The 26,412-nt window shown below is 43.6% G+C and overlaps 1 non-coding gene across 1 annotated transcript; it reads left to right on the top strand.

The window, feature by feature from the left end:
- Nucleotides 1–7,189: 7,189 nt before the first annotated feature.
- LOC115031369 (small nucleolar RNA SNORA3/SNORA45 family) lies at nucleotides 7,190–7,312 on the top strand. Its single transcript, XR_003837010.1, has one exon. It is a non-coding gene; the product is annotated as a small nucleolar RNA SNORA3/SNORA45 family (small nucleolar RNA).
- The last annotated feature ends 19,100 nt before the right edge of the window (nucleotides 7,313–26,412 follow it).

The following is a 26,412-nucleotide window of genomic DNA, read 5'->3' as shown; positions in this document are numbered from 1 at the left end:
CACCTATTTTATCACTTGAGAAAATGAACTTGAGACAAGCAACTCAGCTCTCATGGCTAATGAGCATGGAATCAGTCCTTTCCAGAGGCTTTTAGATGTTTTTTTTTTTTTTTTTTTTTAATTGTGTAAATGTGTACATGCCCACACGGAGATCACAGGACAAGTTGTGGGAGTTGATTCCCTCATTTCACTGTGTGGGACCCAGAGACTGAATTCACATTAACAGACTTGACAGCAAGTGTTTTTACCATGAGCTATCTCGCCTGCCCAGTGTAGTAACTTTTGATTTTAAATATTCTAGGCTTAATCCAATTGCCTTCAAGCTAGCATTTTATCTACTTGGTGTTTAGGGACAATTTCCTAGGAGAGGGCTTCCTCTTCTCAGTCTATAGCGTTATTATAAGTATATTGAGACTGACAGAATAACTTCAGTGTGGTGGATGGTTCCCAAACACTAGTTCACTTTGTTCAAACATAATCACTTTGCATTTCTGACCCGTTCTGACAGCTGGCAAAGGACACAACAGAGAAAAAATTTTTTTCTTTTTGTTGGGGGGTGGGGGAAGAACTGGGATGGAGGATGGTGTTTGAGGCAGACACTCACACAGTCTTGTCTGTGATTCACCACATAGGCCAGGCTGCCCTTGAATTCACAGAAATCCTATCTCAATGTCCCAAATACTGGAATTACAGGCATGTACCACCAACACCACCACAGAGCTCCACTCTGCCTCCACTTTCAGTCTCCTGGCTGTGGTGTGAGAGACTGGTCACATAGCAACGTGGCTCTCTCATGTCGGTGATCTCATCCAAACATCAAACACACTTCTCTGAACAGAAAGGTAAGAAAGCTCCACTGTGAGGTGGGAAAGGAGATACTACCAGCATGTTCCTATAGCAGCTGCTAATAAACACAAGAGTCTGGTGTGACTGGGGAGGGAACCAGAATGTTTCTCAGTGTCCCTGGAACTTCTAACACAAAGGCTGAATTACCAGAAGCAAGACTGACCTGGGAAAGACCCTCAGTAATGAATTCAGAACACTCACACAATCACCTCACCGAGCTGAATGATATATTTGTTTTTCTTTTCAGTCAAGGTGTGGTAGCACAGGACTATAATAATCCCAGCACTCAGCAAGCAGATTCAGGATTGCCACAAGCTAGAGGCCAGCCTGTCTGGGTCAACAAGGACAATCTAGTAAGACACCATTTCAAATAAGCACTTCTTTCTTTTCTTTCTTCCTTAACCCTCCCAGTCTCTCTCTCTCTCTCTCCCTTCCTCCCTCAGTCTCTCTCTCTCTCTCTCTCTCTCTCTCTCTCTCTCTCTCTCTCTCTCTCTCTCTCTCTTTCTTTCTTTTGTTATTTGAGACAGGGTTTCTCTGTATAGCCTTGGCTGTCCTGGAACTCACTTTGTAGATCAGGCTGGACTCAAACTCAGAAATCTACCTGCCTCTGCCTCCCGAGTGCTGGGATTAAAGGCGTGCGTCACCACGCCCAGCTTTTTTTTTTTTTTTGGCCAGTCTCTTTTTCTCCTTCTTTTTTACCACTGAGGTACATTCCCAGCACATATTTTACTTTTACTTTGACACATAGTTTTATGAAGCCACCTAGGCTGACTTTGAACTTTCTTTTCTTCTGACTTAGCTTCTGAAGCAGCTGCTCCATGGATCCAGCAAAATTTTGCATTTCTTTTTCTAATCTTTTTTTTTTTTTTTTTTTGTGGTTTTTTGAGACAGGGTTTCTCTGTGTAGCTCTGGCTGTCCTGGAACTCACTTTGTAGACCAAGCTGGCCTCGAACTCAGAAATCCGCCTGCCTCTGCCTCCCGAGTGCTGGGATTAAAGGCGTGCACCACCACGCCCGGCTCTAATCTTTTTTTTTAAAGATTTATTTATTTTATGTATATGAGTACACAGTTTAGTTGTACAGATGGTTGTGAGCCTTCGTGTGATTGTTGGGAATTGAACTTAGGACCTCTGCTTGCTCTAGTCAACCCCACTTGCTCTGGCCAAAGATTTATTTATTAGTATAAGTTCACTGTCGCTGTTTTCAAACGCACCAGAAGAGGGTATCAGATCTCATTATGGGTGGTTGTGAGCCACCATGTGGTTGCTGGGATTTGAACTCAGTACCTTTGGAAGAGCAGTCGGTGCTCTTACCTACTGAACCATCTCACCAGCCTTTCTCCCAGCTTCTCTTTAAAGGCTCCACCTGGTTGATAGGTAGTCAAAGTATTTGTGATTACCTCAGAAACATCAGCTTCAAGTGCCATGACACTACATGTGGGAAGAACCACAGTTCTCGATATTTGAGTGTCTGTTACTCAGAATCTGATATCACACTGGTCATGTGACCTTACCAGCCCTGAACATCTCTTGGCTCAGTTTCTTCATTTCTGTAAAGAGATAACTATTGTATGAGAGAAGAATCTATTTTCAATAAAAAAGATTTCTAGGGAACTGGAGAGATGGCTCAGTGGTTAAGAGTACTGATTGCTCTTCCAGAAGTCCTCAGTTCAATTTCCTGCAACCACATGGTGTCTCACAACCATCTATACTGGGTTCCAATGCCCTCTTCTGGTGTGTTTGAAGACAGCTACGGTGTATTCATGTATATATATCATACATATATAAAAAGAATCATATATACATATGTATATGATTCTTTTTAAAAAGGTTTATATATGTATATATAAATATATATGTATATATTTTAAAAGAGGTAACAAAGCATACTTCACTGTGAAGATTAAATGAGGTAATATCTGTGGCATTAAGATGATTATTAAATATAACTCTTATACTTAAGGTTAATTATTATTAGCTCTTATTAAATGATACTTGAGGGCAGATGAATTTTACTAGGTGTTGCAATTACAGCTGAGCAACTGCTCACAGAATACAGTTGTGCTGGGACAGAAAACTTATCAGTACAGTATAACTAAAAAAAAAAAATGGAAATACTTCCTAAAGAACGAAACTATAGCAGTTATGGTAGTACATTCCTATAGTCTTAGTATACAGGAGACTAAAGCAGCAGCATTGAAATATGTTTGAGGTCAGCCTGGGCTTCATAGCAAGACTATCTTAAAAGACAAATAAGGCATGAAACGTAACAGCTCATTTAGAAGAGTGCTTGTCTAGCAGGCACGAAGCCCTGGGTTTCATACCCACCATCCCATAAACTGGGTTTGGTGGCCCTAGGAAGAAAGAAGCAGGAGGATCAGAACTTCAAGGTCATAGTCAACTACACAGAGAGTTTGAGGCTAGCCTGGGATACTTGAGACCCTGACTCAAAAGCAAAAATAAAAAAGTAGGGGCTCGGCCGGGCGTGGTGGCGCACGCCTTTAATCCCAGCACTCGGGAGGCAGAGGCAGGCGGATTTCTGAGTTCGAGGCCAGCCTGGTCTACAAAGTGAGTGCCAGGACAGCCAGGGCTACACAGAGAAACCCTGTCTTGAAAAACCAAAAAAAAAAAAAAAAAAAAGTAGGGGCTCTCCGATGTTTTTTTCACCACTTTCCTTCAGGATATTTTCTACATATTTTAGTTATGTATTAATAGTATTTATTTTGCATTCACATTTACTTAATGTATTTTCCCCATAAGTTAAACATTCAGTGACTAGAAATCACGTATCACTTTATACCATTCATCCTTCCTAAGGTAGCTGGGATACATGAGGCCCTTAGCGGTGGTCGGGGGGTGAATAAGTACATGTCCTCTTGGACTGGGGGTGTACTACATGGTAGAGTGCTTTTAGTGGTTCTAGATTCAACCTCTAGCACCAGGAAGGAGAAAATCCATGTCCTTCTAGGCATCTTCTGTGGAAACTGATACCACAGTTGGACACCAGCAGACATCTCAAGTACACTGCTCTGCAGTCTTCTGATGGCCCTGTGCAAGTTTAACTTCTCATTCCTAGTCAAATGCAGGTCCAGATGTACATGACTGAGGCAAGCTGAGCTTTAAGATCAACATTCCTGGCCGGGCATGGTGGCACATGCCTTTAATCCCAGCACTTGGGAGGCAGAGGCAGGTGAATTTCTGAGTTCGAGGCCAACCTGGTCTACAGAGTGAGTTCCAGGACAGCCAGGGCTATACAGAGAAACCCTGTCTCGAAAAAACAAACAAACAAATCAACATTCTTGGCAAGGCTTTTAACCCCAGTATTTCAGGGGTGTGGGGGTGTGGCGATGCAAAGGGGGAAAGGTGGACAAAGACAGAGATGAGCCTATCTCTGAGACAGTGAGTTCCAGGTCAGTCATGGCTACATAGTGGGGCAGACTGAATTACTGCTGAAGCACCCTCATCTCATTACAAGATGATTCTGGTCAAGTATTCTCTATGGACCCTGCCTCACTGAGGATTAGATCTAATCATAGCTATCTCCCCCGCTGTATCCATCGAGGCTGCGCTCTCATCTTATTACTTTTGTTTTTATTTACATTTTTTTCTTTTCTTTTTTAAAGTCTTTTTTTTTTTAAAGGATTTTATTTATTTTATGTGGATGACTACACTGTCAATATCTCCAGACACACCAGAAGAGGGCATCAGGCCCCATTACAGATGGTTGTGAGCCACCATGTGGTTGCTGATAATTGAACTTAGGACCTCTGGAAGAAGTCAATGCTCTTAACCACTGAGCCATCGCTCCAGCCCCCATTTTTTTCTTATTATTATTATCTCCACGCCTTCCAGTCCTTACCCTCTTTCCCAGATCCACTGATACTCCATTTCCCTTTAAAAAAGAGCAGGCCTCCCAGGGCTATCAACCAAACAAGGCATAACAAGGTGCAATAAGTCTAGGCACCAACCCTCACATCAAGGCTGGGCAAAGCAACTCAGAAGGGGAAAAGGGTCCCAAGAGCAGGCAAAATAGTCAGAGAGACCTCTCTCACACTTTTAGGAGTCCCACAAAAACAGCAAGCTGACAACCGTAACATATGCAGAGGACCTAACTCAGAATCCATGATTGTCCTCTTAGTCTCTGTGAGCCTCTGTGAGCCTCTGTGAGCCTCTATGAGCCTTGCTTACTTGATTCTGTGGGCCATATTTTCATGGTTTCCTTGACCCTCTTGCTCCTATAATTCTTCTCTCTCTTTCACAGGGTTCCTCAAACTCCCCAAGGAACCCGATGGAGATCTCTAATTTGGCCTCTTTCTGCCTATCTTTGGCTATGGGACTCTAACAACTGTTGGAGGAAGCCTTGGGTGACGATTGGGTACTCATCATGAGCCCCTTCTTTGTAATATTTGGCAGAAATGGCAATGAAGATCCTAGAAGGGGGTAGAGAACACATGGATATATAGATGTTCCAATCAGTGGTCCCAATGGCCATGAGACACCAAATCTTTTGGGTTCAGACTCCATCTTAGAGAACTTGACCTAAGATTCAATGCAAGTTAACTAACAGGCTGGTACCTATCGCCAGTTTCCAGGCTACCCTGCAACAAAACTTGCGTCTAACATTAGTTTCCAGGTTATTCCCCAACAAATCTAAACTCCCAGGTTACAAGCCGCCCTGACACTTCACTTCCTAACAACCACCAATTTAGGAGGAAAGCAGAAGTTAAGTTTATGGTTTGGCTACCAGGACCAGCCAATTATGTTAAAGGCCATAATGTCCCCTGAATCAGATGTGTACCAGGCTAGATATCTGTTCTTGCGTCTATAACTACTTGCCTTAAACAAGGCTCAGGGCTCCACCTTTCTGTTGCCGATCACAAACAGGAAGAAATCAAGAATCATAGAAAAAGAAATACAACCTGTAAAAAACTAAGAAGCCCAGGGAGGTGATGAGTGGGTTGAGAATACATCCAGAACACCGTGAAAACAATTGCAAGTAGCCTGTTTATGGTCTTTGTGTTTTAGTGGTCTCAACTGGAAGGCACAATAGCAGCACTGGAGGACCCTGGTGGAAGCTCAACAAGAGAGACCTACGTGTAAATGTAAACAGACCTCACTTCACCTTAGTTACTTGGGAAAAGGAACAGGCAAGGAACAGTTTAGAGGGCTATGAGTTGGAAATTGACACTTGATGAATAAAAGCCCTTTTTTTTTTTTTTTTTTTTGGTTTTTCGAGACAGGGTTTCTCTGTGTAGCCCTGGCTGTCCTGGAACTTACTTTGTAGACCAGGCTGGCCTTGAACTCAGAAATCCACCTGCCTCTGCCTCCCAAGTGCTGGGATTAAAGGCATGCGCCACCACGTAAAAGCCCTTTTCATGTCAGTATTTGCTGTTGTTTTGGATTAGAGACTCATGTAACTTTAGGCTGGCCTCAAATTCATTTTGTAGTCAAGGCTGATTCCAAACTCTAAGACTTCTGCCTCCATCTCTTCATTATGCCTGGCTTAGGGCTTTTGGCAAACATTTTCAGCAGAGTGTTGGACAGAATAGGATAGGCCCAACCCTCATGAGAAGAGAGAGGGAAGGGAAGCTATTCAAAAGAGCAGTGCAGAAAAAGAAAGAAAAAGAAAGGAGGCAGTTTTACAGAGACAGGTTACACAGAGAGAATAAGTTAGACACAGGTTAGAACAAGCCAGAGAATGAGAAGGAGCCACAAGTTTAGAATAGATTGCCAGAGTTAGTTTGAGGCCAAAGCAAAGCAAATAGTCAGAGGCTGAGAGAGAAGCCAGATTGAATCAGTCAGTTTGGAGAGGAATTTGAGCCTGAACAGTTGAGTTATCCAGCTAGCCAGAAATCAGAAAGAACAAGAAAGAGTGAGCGTATTCAGCTGTAAGTTTCAGAGGCAGAAAACATTCTAAACCAAGATAAGATTGTACAAAGACTAGAAACTTCCAGGACTAGGCCTAGGTTAGGGACGGAGGCAGTGAAGTCACAGAAACAACAATTATATCAGGTGAATAAAAGTCACATTTACAGTAGAGAGAGCTAGAGACAAGACTCGGAAGTTAAGAGCTTCCCAGTATATACATCGCAATGTCTTACAACTCCAGCTTCAGAAGATCTGACACACTCTTTTGACATTCATAGGCAACTGCCCTCATCTACACATAGTCTCATGGGTACACATACTTTAAAAAACAACAACAATTTAAAAACTTTTAAAGGCATGGTAACACGTGCCTTTAATCTCAATACTCAGAGGCAAAAATATTGAGAGAGGCAAGCGAATCTGTGAGTTTGAGACCAGCCAGTGCTATATAGTGAGACTATTAAAACAAAACAAGGACAGAAGACTAGAGTCACATGCTGACATGGTGCTTTGGTACTCCTCCTGGAGGAGGATCTACAGGTCTTGATTCACTGGTGGGAGCCTTCAGTGCCCCTGTTAGTACCTAGACCAGAAACATGTCCTGTCTGAAAAAGAGCACAGGAAACTGAAGAAAACAGCTGATGCCAACCTCCGACCTCCACACATGCAGACATGAAAGAACACACCCAGCAACACATAAAACACCTGCACACGTTGTGGCGCACGCCTTAAATTCCAGCACTTGGGAAGCAGAGGCAGGCAGATTTCTGAGTTCAAGGCCAGCCTGGTCTACAGAGTGAGTTCCAGGACAGTCAGGGCTACACAGAGAAATCCTGTCTCAAAGAAAAAAGAAAAAAAGAAAAAAGACCTGCACACAACACATCAAAAGATAAATTACATATATATACACATACATGAATATACATGTTTATAGGTATGTTTATAGTATGACAACTCAATATACATATACAGTAAACAGAGGACATTAATTATTATAATTAAATATTCTTATAGTCCTTCTTTGAATTGCAGTTATTTATTTTAACCCTTATATCAGAAAGCCAGTCACAGGACATATGTCAATGAGCACGTCAATGGCAATATTTAATCCAACTGTACTTGTGGACACTTAGACTTGAATTTCATGCAACTTTTAGGTTTTACAGAATAGTCTCTTCTTTATTTTTTCCTTATAACTTAAATGTATGTAAATTAGTCTCAGTTCATTGACCTTATAGAAAAAGGTACAGGTTGTACTCTGTCTGTGACCTGAAATTTGCTGACTTTAGACTTGTTCTAGACTTTAATTTTTGTGTTGCCCTGATGAACTAATGTCACGAAAGAGACTCACTATATAAAAAAGAAATGAAAGTAGTGGGGGGAGGGTTTGGGGGACTTTTGGGGTAGCATTGGAAATGTAAATGAAGAAAATACCTAATTAAAAAATAATTAAAAAAAAAAAAAAGAAATGAAGGTGTGATGGTTTGTATATGCCTGGCCCAGGGAGTGGCACTGTTGGAAGGTGTGGCCTTTTTGGAGTAGGTGTGTCACTGTGGGTGTGGGGTATAAGACCCTTATCCTAGCTGCCCAGAAGTGATTATTCTGCTAGCAGCTTTCAGATGAAGATGTAGAACTCTCAGCATCTCCTGCACCATGCCTGCCTGGATGCTGCCAGGTACCTGCCTGGATGATGATGGACTGAACCTCTGAAACTGAAAACCATCCCCAATTAAATGTTGTCCTTATAAGAATTGCCAGGGCTGGTGAGACGGCTCAGTGGGTAAGAGCACCCGACTGCTCTTCTGAAGGTCCAGAGTTCAAATCCCAGCAACCACATGGTGGCTCACAACCATCCGTAATGAGACCTGACGCCCTCTTCTGGTGTGTCTGAAGACAGCTACAGTGTACTTATTTATAATAATAAATAAATCTTTTAAAAAAAAATAATAAGAATTGCCTTGGTCATGGTGTGTGTTCAAAGCAATAAGACCCTAAGACAGGAGTTTAATGTTCTTTGGCTTTTTTTCTTTTTCTCCCCCTGGTAGGATCATCACTGGGTTCAGAGAGTTTAGACATATAAAGTACTTATAATTGTGCCTGACTTATGATTCTCCAGGAATCATCTTGTATGTTTGTTTTCATGATGCTATATAGACTTCTAGAGAAATTTTCATAGTTTAATTAGCAAACCTCTAATTTTAAACACTGAAAGTTTCTTTTCTTCCCTTCCTGTCTTTCCTTGGTTTTGTCTTTTCTTTCTTCTTTTCTGCCTTTCTGCCTTGCTGCCCAGGAGATCTGAGGGGCCTGTTCTCAGTGCTGTTGTCAGTGAGGGGCTGGGAAATTACTTTTCAAGTTAAATAAGAAAATCTCTGTTTGTGATGCCATTCCTCAGATTTTAACTGCTGTACTCATTACCATGCAGTTTAAATTTTTCAGGATTTTTTTGCTACCTGTAAATAAAGGCAACTATAATACTATTTTATAAACTGAAACCTCACGTTATAAGAAAGGCCTTTGCAGCCTGCAACTTTTCAGCTTAGAACCCCTGGCCTCTAAGTTCCATTGTCCCAGGCTAACTGTGGTTTCCGTACTGTCTACACGATTCAAGTTGGGAATCTGGGCTGACCATCTGCTTTTCTTGGCATTAGATTGCTTATTGCTTACTGCAAATGGTTGATTTGTAAGTCAGTCTTTTGTGAGTTTGGTTACTGTTGGCTTCTGCTTTGAGTGATTGCCTCAGCAGATCTAGAATACTCAGCTCTCTATAACCAAGGACTTGTGGTCTAAATAAAGTCATAAAATTATATTTATTTGTTTGTTGGTTTACTTATTTGTTGTTGTCTTTTTGAGACAAGGTTTCTCTGTGTAGGCCTAGCTGGGCTGGAACTTATGATGTAGACCAGGCTGGCCTCAAAATCAAAGATCTGCCTGCCTCTGCCTCCAGAGTATATACTACCACTACCCAGTTAAGTCACAAAATTCTTTTTTTTTTTAAAGAATTATTTGTTTATTTTAATGAATATGAGTACACTGTAGCTGTCTTCAGACACATCGGAAGAAGGCATCAGATCCCATTATAGATGGTTGTGAGCCACCATGTGGTTGCTGGAAATTGAACTCAGGACCTCTGGAAGAACAATCATTGTTCTTAACCACTGAGTCATCTCTCCAGCCCAAGTCACAAATTTTTTTAACCAGCCAAACTCATTTAGCTTCACAACATCTTGATTATCTTAATTACCATCATTGACAACTAACACTAATTTTATTTATTTATTTATTTATTTATTTATTTATTTATTTATTTATATGTTGTTGGTTTTTTTTTTCCCCCAAGACAGCCCTCTCGAAGTTCAAAGCCTGCCTGATGTACAGAGCAACTTCTAGGACAGCCAGAGCTCACAAAAAAACAAACAAACAAAAAATTATTTTTCCTTTTTTGATAGTTCAGGGTTTCACTATGTATGTAGCTCTGGCTGTTCTGAAACTCACTATATAGACCAGGCTGGCTTCAAACTCACAAAGATCTGCCTGCTTCGGGTTCCCGAGTGCTGGAATTAAAGGTGTGGGCCACTATACCTGGCTTTTCTGTTTTGTTTTGTTTTAATGATTTTACTTATTTTCTATATACATTGATATTTTGCCTGCATGGATGTCTGTGTGAGGGTGTCATATCCCCAGAGACTGAAGTTACAGTTGCGAGCTCTTATGTGGGTGTCGGGACTTGAACCCCAGTACTGCGAAAGAGTAACCAGTGTTCTTGACTATCAGGTCTTAGGTATCCCAAGTTAGTTTGGAACTTACTATGTAGCCAACAACGACTTTCAATTTCTGATCCTCCAGACTATAGGGTACAGCTTATTCTGTGCTATGCTAGGAATTTATGAGTGCAAGACATGCATTCAGCCAACTGAGCCACATCCCCAGTCCCCTAGTATAATGTGTTTGGATCTTTTTCTGATCATGCTTAGATCTGGGCAGTTAAATACTGTCAGGTGATAATCATGGCTGATTGGAAAAATAACAAAAACCTGGAGTTAGTGATCTTCCCTACCAGTTCTAATCTGAATAAGGAACAGAATATGAAGACAGGTTTGACGACTGGAGAATGGAATGATATGTGTAAGTCTGCTGACAATGACAGGGGGCACTTAGCACACCACCATTGTATTTCCTGGGCTTCTGGATCTTCCATGGCCACATCCATCTGCTGCAGGACTGGAACACAAAGGTGCAGTTATCTGACTACGAACAGGAGCAATACCTCTCCTCCTGAGGGGCAGGGGCAGGTTCAGGCACATCTGTTCTGGCATTAGAGCTGGTTTACAGCAATCACCTAAAACAGCAGGCCTGAGAGTCAAGCCAAAAAACTAATAACCCAGGACTATGGCAGAGCACTTATCTAACAGGAGCAAGGCTCTGGGTTTGATCCTCTCTACACAAAGAAACAAACAACAACAGGAAAATAAAAAACAAAACAGTTATACAGAAGTTACAAGGTGTAACTTGCCTATAAGCCCACTATTCACAAGGCTAAGGCAGGAGTGTAAGGCCCACTGGGCTACATAATGAATTTAAGGCTAGCTTCGGCTATATATCAAGACCCTATCTTGGGAAATAAAACAACCAAGCAATAAAAACAAACATAAAAGTCCCTCAACAAGCCAGGCAGTGGTGGCGCATGCCCTTAATCCTAGCACTTGGGAGGCAGAGGCAGGAGGATTTCTGAGTTCAAGACCAGCCTGGTCTACAGAGTGAGTTCCAGGACAGCCAGGGCTATACAGAGAAACCCTGTCTCGAAAAACAAAAACAAAAACAAACAACAACAACAACAAAAAGTCCCTCAACAACATTACCTTTAAATTTTTCCACCACACCAAAAAAAAAATGTGGCATCTTGTCAACTGGATACCAGTATCTTTTAAAGGCTGGTAGTTTCACTCAGTAGTAAGTACTTGCCGGCATTGGAAGAGCCTTGGGTTTGAGCCTCAGTATTAGAAAACAAACAAAAACAAAACCCCAGAGTTTCTTTTGTTTCTTACATTGCCAATGAAAAATTAAGATTGTTAAGCTCTATTTATTTTATTTTTTTTATTTAGATTTATTTATTTATTATATGTAAGTACACTGTAGCTGTATTCAGACACCCCAGAAAAGGGTGTATCTCATTAAAGATGGTTGCTGGGATTTGAACTCAGGACCTCCGGAAGAGCAATCAGTGCTCTTAACCGCTGAGCCATCTCTTCAGCCTTAAGCTCCTTTTAAAATACACAAGTATTTGCATACCACAAAATGTCCTACCTGCCATTTAGTTTTATTTCAGAACAACCTTGGGAAATGGCTTCCCAGCCAACTCAGAGAAGATGGTCAGGTCAAGTCATGTCATAAATGACACAACTGAAATTCAGGAGGGATTCTCTTTCTCTAACCTACTCCCTTTAGTAACCATTTAGCCATGAATGTGTACCACAGTCCACTTATGCAACCTCAGTACAGAGGACCGAAATCAAAGGAGTGTTGGAGGACTCACAACAACTGGTTGGGAGACAGCAGTACAACACAGTGGGACTGCCTTTCTTTCCCCAGGCACTCTCTATAGAGTTCAGGGACCACTGTATTGCTGCATTCCAACCCTTCAGGACCCGGTGACAGACAGGCCAGGCCAGGCTTCAGGTGCCCTCAGGGGGTGGGATGGGGTGGGGGGTGGTGTGGTGATGTCGTTCTTGCTCTGCAGCTCCAAAACGAGAAAGTTGCTAGAAGACACCAGGCTCCACTTTCCAGTTTCACTTCTGCAGGGACCACACACACACCCCACTGGGCATTCCACCCCTACTCTTCATTCAGAAAGTTCCAGGAGAGTGCCCTCCTCCCCCTCACCAAGTTCCCTGCAAACATCTGTTGACAGTAAGAGGCAAGGATTAAGAGGACCAGGGAGAATCGTGCCAACTTCCTCCCTTCCTCCCTTCTCTCAGTTCAGTACCACAACCTGGAGGTCTGAGTATGAACAAGACACTGGTCACTTATAGGAAAGGCTACACGGCTAGAGATAGCAGATACAGACACTTGGCCCTAAAACAGGATGGTGAATCTGGTGTGGAGGCAGGCAGGGGTTCCGTGGCAACATCGTTTAATTAACTTCCCAAACACACTGTGTAAGAAATCTGGTTTGCTTGACAGAGCGCTGCTTAACTAATCTTTCCTGAAGTAGTGGGAAGCTGCCTGCTGGGATGCCCCTTAGTGAAGAAAGCCTTGCACCCCAGGCCCACCCACAGGAATGGTGCTGAATTCCTTTTCCGGAGCGCCACAGCCAGACAGTCTGAAGAGCAAGGGTGAGCAACAACAAAAAACTACAGTTTGCAGGCTACTCAGCCTCAGAGTTTACATCCCATTACTGATTAATAATTCTGCTATTCAGAATTGCACCCAGAAATAGCGCACTGGAGGGAAGTGGCTTATTATGTAGGGGCAGGAATGCCCGGAGGTCAGGATCACAGCGGGTATAAGAGTCACTTGGGAGGTTGAAGGCTGCATACATGTCACAGTATCCACACTATTATTATTAATTATTATTATTAATTATCTGGGGAGCAAGCAACAGGGCTGAGTAAGAAGAGAGGGCAGGAACTAAGAATGGTTAGGGCTGGTGGCACACACCTTTACTCCCAGCACTGGGGAGGCAGAGGCAGGCAGATATCTTGAATTCAAGGCCAACCTGGTCTACAGAGTGAGTTCCAGGACTGCCAGAGCTGCACAGAGAAACTCTGTCTCCAACAATAACAACAACAACAAAATTTCAAACAAACAAACAAACAAACAAACAAACAAACAAGAATGGCTAGGGCAGTGAACACAGGCAAAATTCAGTACGGCTGAGAGAGGACGAACTTGCAAGTGTGTGTGTGTGTATAAAAGGATCTTTTATGCTCCTGATGTAATTGTTGCCTCCAAGGCTTACTGTCTCAGTCTGTTAACTTATACGGAGTCCTGGAAGCTTCTAGCCTCCGTATATAATCTTATCTAGGCCTGGAATGTTTTCAGCCTCCGAGACTTGCTGCTGAATAAGCTCACGCCTTCCTAGTTCTTTCTGATCTCTGTCTGGCTGTCTGGTTCAACTCAGCTGTTCTGGTTCAAAGTCCTCTCTAGACTGACTGATTCTATCTGGCTTCTCTGTGGTTCTCTTGAAAAAAGGGCTGGCTCTCTTGCAGATGAAGACCTCTTTTTTTTTTTTTTTTAAAAAAAAAAAAAAAAGAGAACTTCATCCTGGTGGCTAACGTGGAAGAAATGCCTTTTAAAATATTAAAAGTGGAATGGAGCATGGTGGCACATGCCTGGAATCAGCACTGGAAAGACCAGTGTGGACTACAGAGAGAGTCACTGACTTGAAAGAGAGGGAAGGGAAGGTGTGAGGAGCCGCCCTCACAGTCGCCCGTTACAAGATGGCGCTGACATCCGCTGCTCGTAGTAAAACGTGCGCAGGCGTCAGGGTATCTTTCCATTACCTGAGCCCTGCCTCTCTTGTGGCGTCATCTGGCTGATGGTGGGCAGCCAATCTGGGTGGTGCGCGTCTCCAACCGTACTTCGCAGCCTATAAAAGGGAAGGGTTTTCTGCTCTCTGGGTCTCCTCTCCGGAAGCTGATCATCTATCTCTCGAGATGTATTAAAGCTTTACTGCAGAAGGATCCGAGTGGCCTGCGTGCGTTTTGCTGGCGAGACGGTAGCGTGGGTCAGGAAGGGAGAGCCAACTAGTAATCCTAAGCCAAGGTAGTGAGTGACCAGAGAGGCAGATGGAGTGTTAAGTCATTAAAAAAAACAAAACAAACAAACAAACAAAAAAACTATGGAAAATGGATCAAACTCAGGGTTTCATGTATGCTCAGCAAGCACTCTAGTAACTCTCCAGCTCAGCTTCAAGTTCTGCTATGTTGGATAAGCTGGTTGGTTGCTCCTACACTCACAAAATCCTCCTTCCTCTGATTTTTAAGTGCTGGGATTATGAATACAGCATCATGCCCAGATGAAAGCACTAAGGGCCTTCTGGCTTGAGTCACTAAGAAAAGTCATTCTCTGAGATGAAGTCCAGAAAATGGACGTGGTCAAAAATCATGTATGTTGATAGGCGAATGAAGAGGGATAGAGGTCTGGAGAGCTCCTCAGAGGAATGGGGATAAATGCAGACTAGAGCATCAGAAGCATCCAGATGCTGATTGTGAGCGATATACAAATATTCAAGGGTGGTCATAGACACAGAGCCCCACCTACTACCACAAAGAGCAGCATGGGAGGAGGAAGACAGAGAGCTGAGAAGCACCAGGTCACCCACAGACCTGCCCTCCAGTGCACAGCAAAGATGGGCCATTGATACCCATTTATGGGAGGATGTCACCCAGGGTCCCACCAGCTGCTTGGCCAACCTGCATCAGGAACTACCACAATGGGCAAGTATGTGGTGGATGTTCGAGTTCAGGAATCATCACTCAAACCAATCAAACACTGATCTCAGCTAAGCAAGAATAGTTAATTGAATGCACACCAATAATACTGGGCATCCAGGAGAGCAAAAAGGACTGTGGTCCCAATCTGCTCTCAAGGTTGGCTTTTTATAGGAAAAACCAGGTTCAAAAGTTTAAAGTGCAGCCAGGCGGTGGTGGTGCACGCCTTTAATTGGCACTCGGGAGGCAGAGCAGGCAGATTTTTGAGTTCGAGACCAGCCTGGTCTATAAAGCGAGTTCCAGGACAGCCAGGGCTATACAGAGAAACCCTGTCTCGAAAAACCAAAAAAAAAAAAAAAAAAAAAAAAAAAAAAAAAAAAAAAGTTTAAAGGGCAAGGAGGGGAGTAATAGGCTTACTAGGTCAAGTATTGCCAGCTAACCTTTAAGCTGTCTGGTCCTGAGTAAGGTAAGGGTGGTAGTGGATAGGTGGATAGGTAGTGAACAGGAGAATTTCAGAATATTGAGATAAGAGAGCATGAGTATTATAATCATAACATTTTGGCTTATTATTAGCATTCTTCAGTGTCAACTACAAAAACCACAGTGAGCTCATATGTAGGTACAGGAAGGGCTGCCCAGTGGTCAGTTCTGACTCAAGCCATCTTAGACATAACAGTTCATATTGACCTTTGATTTGATGGGTCCTGTGTAAAGCTTTGTGGAATTTTATTTTATTTTGGTTTTTTCGAGACAGGGTTTCTCTGTATAGCCCTAGCTGTCCTGGAACTCACTCTGTAGACCAGGCTGGCCTCGAACTCAGAAATCCGCCTGCCTCTGCCTCCCGAGTGCTGGGATTAAAGGCGTGGGCCACCATGCCCAGTGAGTAGCCTGTTTTGAGTGGCCAACCACACTACCATGATGAGGTTAGCCCTAGCTGCTGCTGAAGCCCATGTCTGGGTCTGTGGTTATGCAGCGGCAGAGGTTAGTGTTGAGGTCCATGACTCATTTTACCACTAGAGAACATGGGGATAGCCCTAGTTGGAGCAGCTGCTGGATACCATGTAGATGTCTAGGGACTGTGCAGAACTGGCCCCACCCTTCACTGGTTGTATTGCTCTGGAGAACTGGCCTCACCTCTCACTGGTGGCAGCACCCCCAGGAGAGTGGGCTCTGCCCCTCACCCAAGCAGCACAGTGAAGCTGACTCTGGTGGCAAGGACATGAGTAAGCCAGCTCCAAGGTGGGAGAGCTGACCCTGCCACTCATCTGCCATAGGGTGGCACAGGCACAGAGGTGATGTCACTCCCCCAAACCCTACCCCATTATCACCTCTGGCAGTTGGGAAAACTGCCCACATAATTATGAGCCTGAGAGAGCTAGACCTGACCCTCACCAGCTGCAACACTCCAGAAAGTAGGCCCTGGACAGCATAGCAGAGCTGACCCCTGGTGGTGGGGATGCAGGTGAGCCTGTCCAAAGATAAGGGAGAACTGATACTCCACTCCTTTGCCTTGAAGTGTCATGGGTGTGAGGGTGATGCTCTCCCCACCTATCACCTGCAGTAGTAGGAAGAGCTAGTCCTGAGGGCAGAAGAGCTAGCCCTGTGTCTTGCCTGGGCAACACAATGGAGCTGGCCCTGATGGCAAAGGCACTGGTGGGTCAGACCAGGAGATTTGAGAGCAGAAGAGCTAGTCCAGCCCCTGGAAGACTGCAGCACTTTACAGAGTGTCTTCAGCCCCTTTGACTGCGCATCACAGTAGAGCTGGTCCTGGAGGCATGGGTGCAGGTGAGCCAGCCCCAAGGGCATGAGAGCATGATTAGCCAACCCTGCCTCCTGATAGTGTCATTGGGTAGCCAAACCTGAGCAGTGCTGCAGAGTTCATCCTTGTGGTGAGAATAGGAAAGAGCTGGTATGCTGATCAGCTCAGATGCCACCCAGGCCCAGAATCAAGGCTCTGAGCTGGCTCACCCTAAAATCTGTATCATTTGCAAATGGTTGTGATGGATGAAAGGGCCAGTCCTACTGATCCAAAGCTGCAGGATCTCCATGACACAGGGCAACAAGAAAACTGAGGGGTTCCCAGTGAGGATCCAGTATTGATGGTATCACAGAAGCCAGAGGTCTCAATGAACCAGAACAATGACTCATTGCAACGAACACTTGCAATTGAAGATGTGTGGATAGAGGGGTATACTGTGGACACACTGTGACATACTACAGGTTCCATGATGAGATGTTTTCTATGGTTTGTTCTGGTTGATTTATTTATTTGTGTGTGTGTGTGTGTGTGTGTGTGTGTGTGTGTGTGTTTTATCTTGGGGGGAGGTTGCAATGGCAAAGGGCAGATATGAGGATATGGAGAGATGAGTGGGACTGGGGTGCATGATGTGAAACATACAAAGAGTCAAATAAAGTAAAAAAAGAAAAAAAAAAGATTAAAAACAAAAGCAAGCCAGGCCAGGTGTGATGGTATACACCTTTATTCCTAGAACTCTGGAGGCAGACGGGTAGTCAGTTTTATATCTTAAAGAAAATAAGCCTGAAGCAAGAAGGTGTGTGTGTGTGTGTGTGTGTGTGTGTTTCACTCAAAGATATAAGATGGAAGCATGACTAACTCCTCAATGAGTTAGTACATATATATCCCAGAATCCCTTCCTTGATCCAGTTGCTTAAATAGCCTCAACTTCCCATCCATCCTCCTTTTGTTGAGAAAGGGTCTCTCTATGTAGCCCTGTCTGGCTTGAAACTCACTCTTTAGACCAGGCTGGCTTTGAACTTAAAGATCAGCCTGCCTCTGCCACCTGAGTGCTGGGTTTAAAGGCATAAGCTACCATGCCTGCCCCAAATTCTTTTATCTATATAGGATGAGAGTAGGAACCTGTGAAAGGTAACCCGTGTCCTTGGTGACAAAATGAAAACAAACTGATTGATCTGATTGTTACATTTAAAACTTTAGTAGAAAATTTAAAGCAAGTATTCAACAAAGTGACTTCCCACTACAGAGAAAAAACAACTATAAAATATATCCATATACTTAGTACAGTGAGGATGCTTGTAATGATGGTTAAAACGAAGCAAAGGAGAGCTGTACTATAAATTAAATGGTCTGTGACATTTGTAAGTCAGTCATCCTCCACATAGGGTTGGTAAAAGAGCCCAGTAGGCCAGTGAAGGGCAGGTTACGGCCAGGTCGAGTGGTTCCCAGTTGACCCTCACTCTGTGCTGGAGTACATGGCTTCTTCTATTGCCTCTGTATTTTTCTTTTATTTAAAAGTTTTTATTTTTGAGATTATACTACAACTAGACCATTTCTTCCTTTCCTTTCTTGCATCCAAACCTTCCCATACATGCCTCCTTGTGCTTTTTCAAATTCCTGGCTTCTGTCTTCATTATTGCGATTACATGCAATATATACATGTGTTTCTAAATATAACCTGCTTAGTCAATATAATGTTACTTGTATATATGTGTTCTGGACTGCCCATTTGGTATTGGATAATCAACTGATGTGTTCCTCTCCAGAGGAGATTGTTTTTCCTGCTCTCAGCATTCCTCAGTTCCCTGTAGTTCTTTGTGTAGAATGAAGCCTCTTGGGCTTTCCCCCATCCATATGGCGTGTCTGTTGATGCATCCTTGTTCAGTTCATTTTTGGCAGTCACGTAGGTGAGACTTTATGAATGTAGCTTCTGTCATTCCAAGAGACACAATCTCACAGCAACCCCCCTGATCCTCTCTGGCTCTTGCAGTCTCTCCACCCTCTCTTCCACAATGTTCCCATAGTCTTCGGTGCAGGTATGTTCTATAGTTTAATCAGTTGGAACCCGGCTGTACAACTCTGCATTTTGATTAGTTGTGGTTTTGTGAGTCTTTGTTTGCAAAGAGAAATTTCCTTGATGGGAGGTGAGGAAGACATTTATCTGTGAGAATAAGGACAAATGTTTAGATTGTAGTTGAGGATAATGCTGGTAAAGTGGTAGTTGTGGACTCTCTTTCAAGATTCAAGACTTCACTAGCCCTGGGGAGCTATCTAGGTTTCTAGTACCAGGCGTGTTTCCTCTCTTGTTGAGTAACTCTTAGGTTCAGTTAGAGAGCTTTAGTTATTGCCAAGGTACACATGTCACTACTGCACCCTGAGGGGTATTGTGCTGTGCTGGTATTGCTGTGTCTCATAGGCATCAATAGTTGGGTAGGACTACTGGTTGCTTCTCTCCTTTGGAAGCTTGCATGGCACCTTCTGGTACCATGGAAGCTTGTCTTCAGGGAAGAAGTATTCAGGTCAATTCAGGCTTGGGGGCTTCTAGGTTCTGTGTTTGAAGTGCAGTAGGGACTAATTTCCTATCCCTGGGGACAACCAAGGGCAATAGCAATAGTCTGTATGATTTGGGAGTCTCTTGAACAACCCTGATCAACAACTCACAAAAGACTCATCATGTCTAGTTTTTGTAGTCTTTGGCTCTTGGAGGGAGCACTGTCAGCCCAGATGAGAAAAGTTCATTTAAATTATATATTTTTACAGCAGAAAAGAATTACATTTTTTTAGATAGTTAATAGTGATTTCTTATATTTTCAAAGATCCTAACTTATTTATTTTACCCTCCTCTCTCCCTTTTCTGTTAGCCTCCCTCTCCTCCTCCCTAAAGAGTCTCTTTTCTCATTTCCTTGGACAGATGAGTTGCACTTTGCTTATTCCATCTCTATTGCTTCCTGGCACCTAGCACACCCCCACCCCCACCCCCACCTCCACCCCACCCCCATCTCCGTATTGGTCCCTTTTTACTTCCCCCCTTTCTGCAGTCACTCCCAGACATCCGAAGATTTGAAGCTCAGAGATTCAGAGAGAATGTTCAATGTTATCTTCGTGGGTCCGTTTTACCTCACTCAAGAAGATCTTTTCGGGGGCTGGAGAGATGACTCAGCGGTTAAAAGCATCGACTGCTCTTCCAGAGGTCCTGAGTTCAATTCCCAGCAACCACATGGTGGCTCACAACCATCTGTAATGAGATCTGATGCCCTCTTCTGGTGTGCATGAAGATAGAGACCGTGTATTCATATACATTAAATAAATTAATTAAAAAAAATCTTTTCTAGTTTCATTTACCTGCAAATTTCATGATTTCATCGTTCTTTAAAGTGGAATGGTATTTCACAGCGTGTATGTACCACATTTTGAACCTGGCTGATCCTGCTGAGTAGGAGCATGTGCCAAGGAGTGTATGTACTCTATTTTGTATTTGGAAGGTAACTTTGAGACTCAAAAGTCCATTAAAAGTTCTTCCCAGCTTCTTGAGTAAAATATGCAGCCAGGTAAGGACCAAAACCAAACCTCGGCCCCTCTAGTCTCACACACAGCCGTCTGGCAGCAGGCCCCTTCAGTCCCCTGGAAACAACACTCACAACTCTCCACTCATTCTCCCTCTTCCAAGATTGACTTGTTCCCCAGTTTGGCCCTTTCCTAGCAAGATCACAAGATATGCATCTATTTTTCATGTCTTATACAATCCAATCTCCACTAAACCATGGGGATGAACACAAGGAAGCCCACACCCTCACTTCTTAGTGGCTTACTCAGCGAAACTTGCTCCAACACGGTGTGAGTACTCATTTTACACCACTTGGTTCAGTCAAGGTAAGTCACGTAGCAGAAGACTTTGGCTTCACCTTACTGAGGATTTCACTGATCTCCAGTTCCCTTGGGTTTTCTACAGACAACTCAGGGTATTTCTTCAAAATGAACTTAATCTCAATCTAATTAATCCTTAGATTCAAATAATTTTTTTTTTTAAACAACACAATAAGGGTTCTTTGTGCAGCTCTGGCTGTCCTGGAACTCACTCTCTGTAGACCAAGCCCACCTCAAATTCAGAGATCCTCCTGCCTCTGCCTCCCAAGTGCTGAGTTTAAAGGCATGCGCCACCACTACTGCCAAGCATTAAAGGGGTTTTTGTTTGTTTGTTTGTTTTTTAATCAGAAGGACAACATGAACAAAGGAATAGATATAGATAGATAGATAGATAGATAGATATAGATAGATAGATATAGATAGATGATAGATAGATAGATAAATAAAACTATCTATTGAAACCAATAACACTCTGGGAAATGTAATTTACTTTTTACACTGTTGGAAGGATTCTAAATCAAGAGCTTTAAAAAGCTCATATTCTTCAACCTAGGTAATCCCACTTCTATAAAAATACCCTAAGGAAATAATCAAGATATACAGCCAGGGACTTATGAGCAGAGGTATTCATTTGAAGAGGTATAACTGGGAAAGGATTAAGTGTCACTAGCAAACCCTCCCACACTAAAATGGAATGGGACGCAACAAGAATTTAAGTGTCCTCTACCCTGCATTGGACATTTGGCTGGGTGAGCAAAACAGGTAAGTCCTCAGACCCCTGGAATGAAGTCTCTAAAATCCAAGGGCAGTCAAGAAATCTAAGTTTGCTCACATTGTTTCTAGAGTCTGGTACAGGTGACACTTGACGCACTGAATCAACTGCAACTTCATCTTTCTGCCACGAACAGTTTCCAAATCAGAAGAATTTTACCTCAAAGGATCTTGGTGCTTCCTTTCAAAAGCATATTGAAAGTCCCTGAAGTAACCTGACACCAGTGGGCAATTGAGGCTCTGGATTGGTTTCTAGTCCAAGGAAGTTGCTCAACCACCTCTGGGGCTGTTTTTAATCAAATTCATGAAAGAAGGGATCATCTCAATGTTTCAGGTCTTTTTCAATCTAGTAACTTGGAGGCTGTGTTGTTAACTACCTGTGAGTACAGGAGTCTTAACCTCAGTTCAAGAGGGAGGGTAACTGAAACCCTTCATCAGAATCCGGTCATGAAAAGATGACAGAGTCATCTGAACAGAAGGGGAGTCCAAGTGTTATAGTGTGTGAGCATGTGTGCTTGTGCATACATGTGTCCAAATGTTATAGTGTATTTGTGTGCATGTGTGTATGTGCCCAAGTGTTATATAGTGTGTGTGTTTGTAAGAGAGGGAGAGAGAGAGAGAGAGAGAGAGAGAGAGAGAGAGAGAGAGAGAGAGAGAGAGAGAGAGAGAGAGAATACTCAGGTTCCTGTCTGTATCCTATCTTGGGTTCTGCTCCTCAACAGAAAATATCTTCCTTTCTTTTCAGAGTCCATGTTCAGCAATAGTATAGTGTGGGCTGGGAGTGTTGGCTCAGTGGTATAATAATTGCCTCAAATATAACAGGCTCTATGTTTGATACCCAGCACCACACATACAAAATAAAAAACAAATCCAAAAACCAAATGCTAGTCATTATTTAACATTTTAGTTATGTGGCATGTATGATATAGGTGATTTATAGCATTTTCATTCCAAGTATGATGCTTTTATTGCTACCATTTTTTCTGTGTGTATGAAATGTTTATATCCATGTTCACATGTGTGGGGATGCATATGGAGGCCAGAGGCTGATAGGAGTCTTCCTCAATCACAATGTACCTTATATATTGAGAGAGAATCTTGCTGGCCAGCTTGCTCAGGGATTCTCCTATCTCTACTGAGGAAGGCTACCACGCCTACCCAACATAAGCACTAGGGATCTGAATTCTCATCCATTGGCCTGTGAGGCAAATGCTTTATCCTCTGAGCCATCGTCCCAGCCCACTTCCTTTTCTCCCATGAGTAAACAACTATGAGTCTGGCTATATATCCTTGGATGGAACTCACTATGTAGTCCAGGTTAGCCTCGATATTCCAGCAATCCACATGTGTGATGGAATTACAGGTCTGAACCACCTTTTCCATGTTCCTGTTCCTTTTTACATTTATTAATGTGTACGGATGTAGATGTGCTTGAGTTCAGTGACGACAGAGGACACACGAGGGTGTTAGATTCTCTGGAGCTGGAGTTACAGGCCATTGTGAGTCAACAACTGTAGGTTCTTCTAAGAAGTGAACTCTGGACTCCAGGAGGATCCACAAGTACTCTTAATTGCCATCCTGCCAGTCCCTTGTTTCTATTCTTCTAATGGCAAAACAAAAGCATGAGGAGTTCCAGGCTTTCAGGGAAGTGACAGCCCGTCACTGGTCACTAGGCAGGAGCTCTTCACCACTGGCTGGTCTCTTCCCAAAGGCAACACAAAGGAGCACCCTGCTTACCCCTCTTTCCTACTGCAGAGCAGGACATTCTGGCAGCGGATTACCAGCTAGGAAGTGAGAAAAGTCAGTTCTCAGACCGTGGATTAGAAGGGTGTGTTTATATAAAGGATACCCAAACTACTCTAGTCCTCTGCTTGCTTTTGAAAAGCAAAGAACTCCTGCGAGTCCTGATCCTCCACAGTGCCTGGCTCCTGTGGGGGTGTAGGGTGGGCTCTAGAAACAGAGTAATAATAACCCATATGCTCCCCTAGGCAGGAGGAAGTACAGTTTGCATCTCAGAGGAGCTCAGACTCTGGGGCTCAGTTTAGCAACCTTTTTTTGTTTTGTTTTGTTTTTTTGAGACAGGGTTTCTCTATATAGCCCTGGCTGTCCTGGAACTTACTCTGTAAACCAGGCTGGCCTCGAACTCAGAAATCCGTCTGCCTCTGCCTCCCAAGTGCTGGGATTAAAGGTGTGTGCCACCACTGCCCGGCTTGGGGCTCAGTCTAGACTCAGAGCCTGGCAGTGAGAAGCTTCATGACCTGCTTGCTGTTTTTGCTACTCTGAAGCAAGACTTTGAGGTTAGTGTTCTGCAAACTTCGGAATATAAAAGGGTCTTTGAGCCAGGTGCAGTGCACACGCTTGTAGCCCCAGCCATCAGGGAAGACGAAGCAGGGTGATTGCTTGTAATGTGGACTAGCTTGAGGGACAGAGCAAGACACGAATCTTGCTGTTATCAGTCTAAAATTCTTAAATTTCAAACCCAGGACAAGCAGCTGAGGTGCCTATTTAACATAGCAAAGTAGACCTGGCCTCCAGGTTCTCCCAGCATCCCTCAGTCCCCACTTGGTAAGGGGTATGGCAGGGATACTTCCGGTCCAAGAGCTGGGCTTCCCCTCCCCCAGAGTCTCTTCCTTATATAATCCAGCCATTTTAGTTCCAGGTCCTTTTTGTACCTCTGGCCTCCTGTACCCTCTGGTCTGCTGTGCCCTCTCCTCTCTCCCTTCCCCTCCCGCTCTACCTGTTGGCATTTCTTCTAGGCTCTGCCCCATAGTTACCTGGCAACAGCTAAGTATGCCTGACTCAGTATAAAAGGGGCTGCTCACCCCTCCTCTCTCTCTTGCTCTTCTTCTTCTCTTCCCTTTCTGTCCCTTCTCTTCCCATTCCCTCCCCACTTTCTCCATGTGCTCATGGCTGGCCTCCTCTCTCCTCTCTCTCTCTCTCTCTCTCTCTCTCTCTCTCTCTCTCTCTCTCTCTCTCTCTCCCTTTCTCTGTCTCTATTACTCCTCAACTCCCCTCCCCCATGCCCTAAGTAAACTCTATTCTATACTATTTCTATACTATACTTTCCTATGGCTGGTACCTTGAGGGGCAGGGATGCCTCAGCATGGGCCTGCAGAAGCACTCCCTTCCTCCATACCTTACCATGTATCCACCAAACATATCTCTGGCTTTGTTTTCTTTTTTTATAAAACACAACACTACCCCCATGTCCCAGCTTAGTCCGACCATGTCCACTCTGGACTCCTTCAGATGTCTCTGCCTCTGGCTATGCTCTCCTTTTTATCTACAATAAACTTTCTCCTCAATCAGACCAAGTATTAAGGAATTAAGTATTAAGGGTCAACAAGAAGATTCTGAGTAAGACCAGGCATGGTAGCATATTCTTTAAGTTCCAGTATTCAGGAGGCAGAGGCAGCGGGATCTCTGTGAGTTCAGTGCCAGCCTAGTTTACAAAATGAGTTCCAGGACAAAGTCAGAGCTATATAGTGAGACCCTGTCTCAAAACAAAAACAAAAAACCAACACAACACAACAAAGACTTTGTGGTAAAAGACACTTGCTACCAAATCTAATAACTTGAGTCTGATACTCAGAAACCACATGGTGGAAGGAGAGAACCAACTTCCCACAGCTGTACTCGATCCTACACAAGTGTGTGCATACACACATATACACACAAGATAAATAAATGTTAAAAAAAGTGTAAGATTAATTAATAGGGGGTGAGGCAGTAAATCCCTGTAGAATATGTGCCCAATGTTCAGGGAGAACCTCAGCCCCAATCAGTCCACCAAGGTACTACTACTTTCTCCTCTTCTCCCTTCTCCCTTCTCCTTCTCCTCCTTCTTCTTTTCTTCTTCTCCTCCTCCTCTTCTTCTCTTTCTCCTCCTCCTCTTCTTCTTTCCTCCTCCTCCTCCTCTTCTTTTTCTTCTTCTTCTTTCTTTTTTTGGTTTTTCGAGACAGGGTTTCTTTTGTGTAGCCCTGGCTGTCCTGGAACTCACTCTGTAGACCAGGTTGGCTTTGAATTCCGAAATCCACCTGCCTCTGCCCCCCCCCCCCCATGTGAAAAGAAAATAAAACTTTTTAATTGGTGTGCATGCATGTGGTGTGCATACAATAAGAGGACTGATTTCAGAGAGCGATAAATGATGGACTTTAGGTCCTTGGCTGATATAAGTGGCAGAGTTTGAGTCTCAGTCAGAACAGTTCTGGAAGTTAATCTTTCAGCCATGACAGATAAAGCAAAAGGATGCATAAGGAATCTAAGCATCTGGGGGAAGGGAAGAAGACTGTACAGATGCTTCAAGGTTAGGAGCACTTGCCGCTTCTGCAGAACTCACTTTAGGTTCCCCGCACCCACATAGCAGCTCACATCCATCTGTACTGGGAACACTGTGTCCAGGGGATCCAATGCCCTCTTTGACCTCTTCAGATACCAGGTATGTGCTTAGAACATACATGTACAGAGAGGCAAAATACTCACACATATAAAATATAATAATGCACCGGGCAGTGGTGGCACATGCCTTTAATCCTAGCACTCGGGAGGCAGAGGCAGGCGGATTTCTGAGTTCGAGGCCAGCCTGGTCTACAGAGTGAGTTCCAGGACAGCCAGGGCTACACAGAGAAACCCTGTCTCGAAAAACCAATTTAAAAAAAGAAAAAAGAAAGAAAGGAAGGAAGGAAGGAAGAAAGAAAGAAAGAAATGGACTGAACTAGGTGTGATACCACCTTTAATGCCAGAACTTGGAGGCAGAGGCTACCAGATGTTTGTGAATTCCAGACCAGTCTGGTTACATAGTGAGTTCCAGGCTAGCCAGGGCTACATAGAAGGAAGACCTTGTCTCAAAAAACTAAACAAAACAAACAACCCAAAAAACA

Source organism: Mus caroli, unplaced genomic scaffold (genome assembly GCF_978045245.1).
Source record: "Mus caroli unplaced genomic scaffold, Mus_caroli_1 scaffold_7, whole genome shotgun sequence".
Classification (NCBI taxonomy): Eukaryota; Metazoa; Chordata; class Mammalia; order Rodentia; family Muridae; genus Mus; species Mus caroli.
The sequence above is the reverse complement of the archived record's forward strand: the minus strand, read 5'-3'. Positions and strand labels throughout refer to the sequence as shown.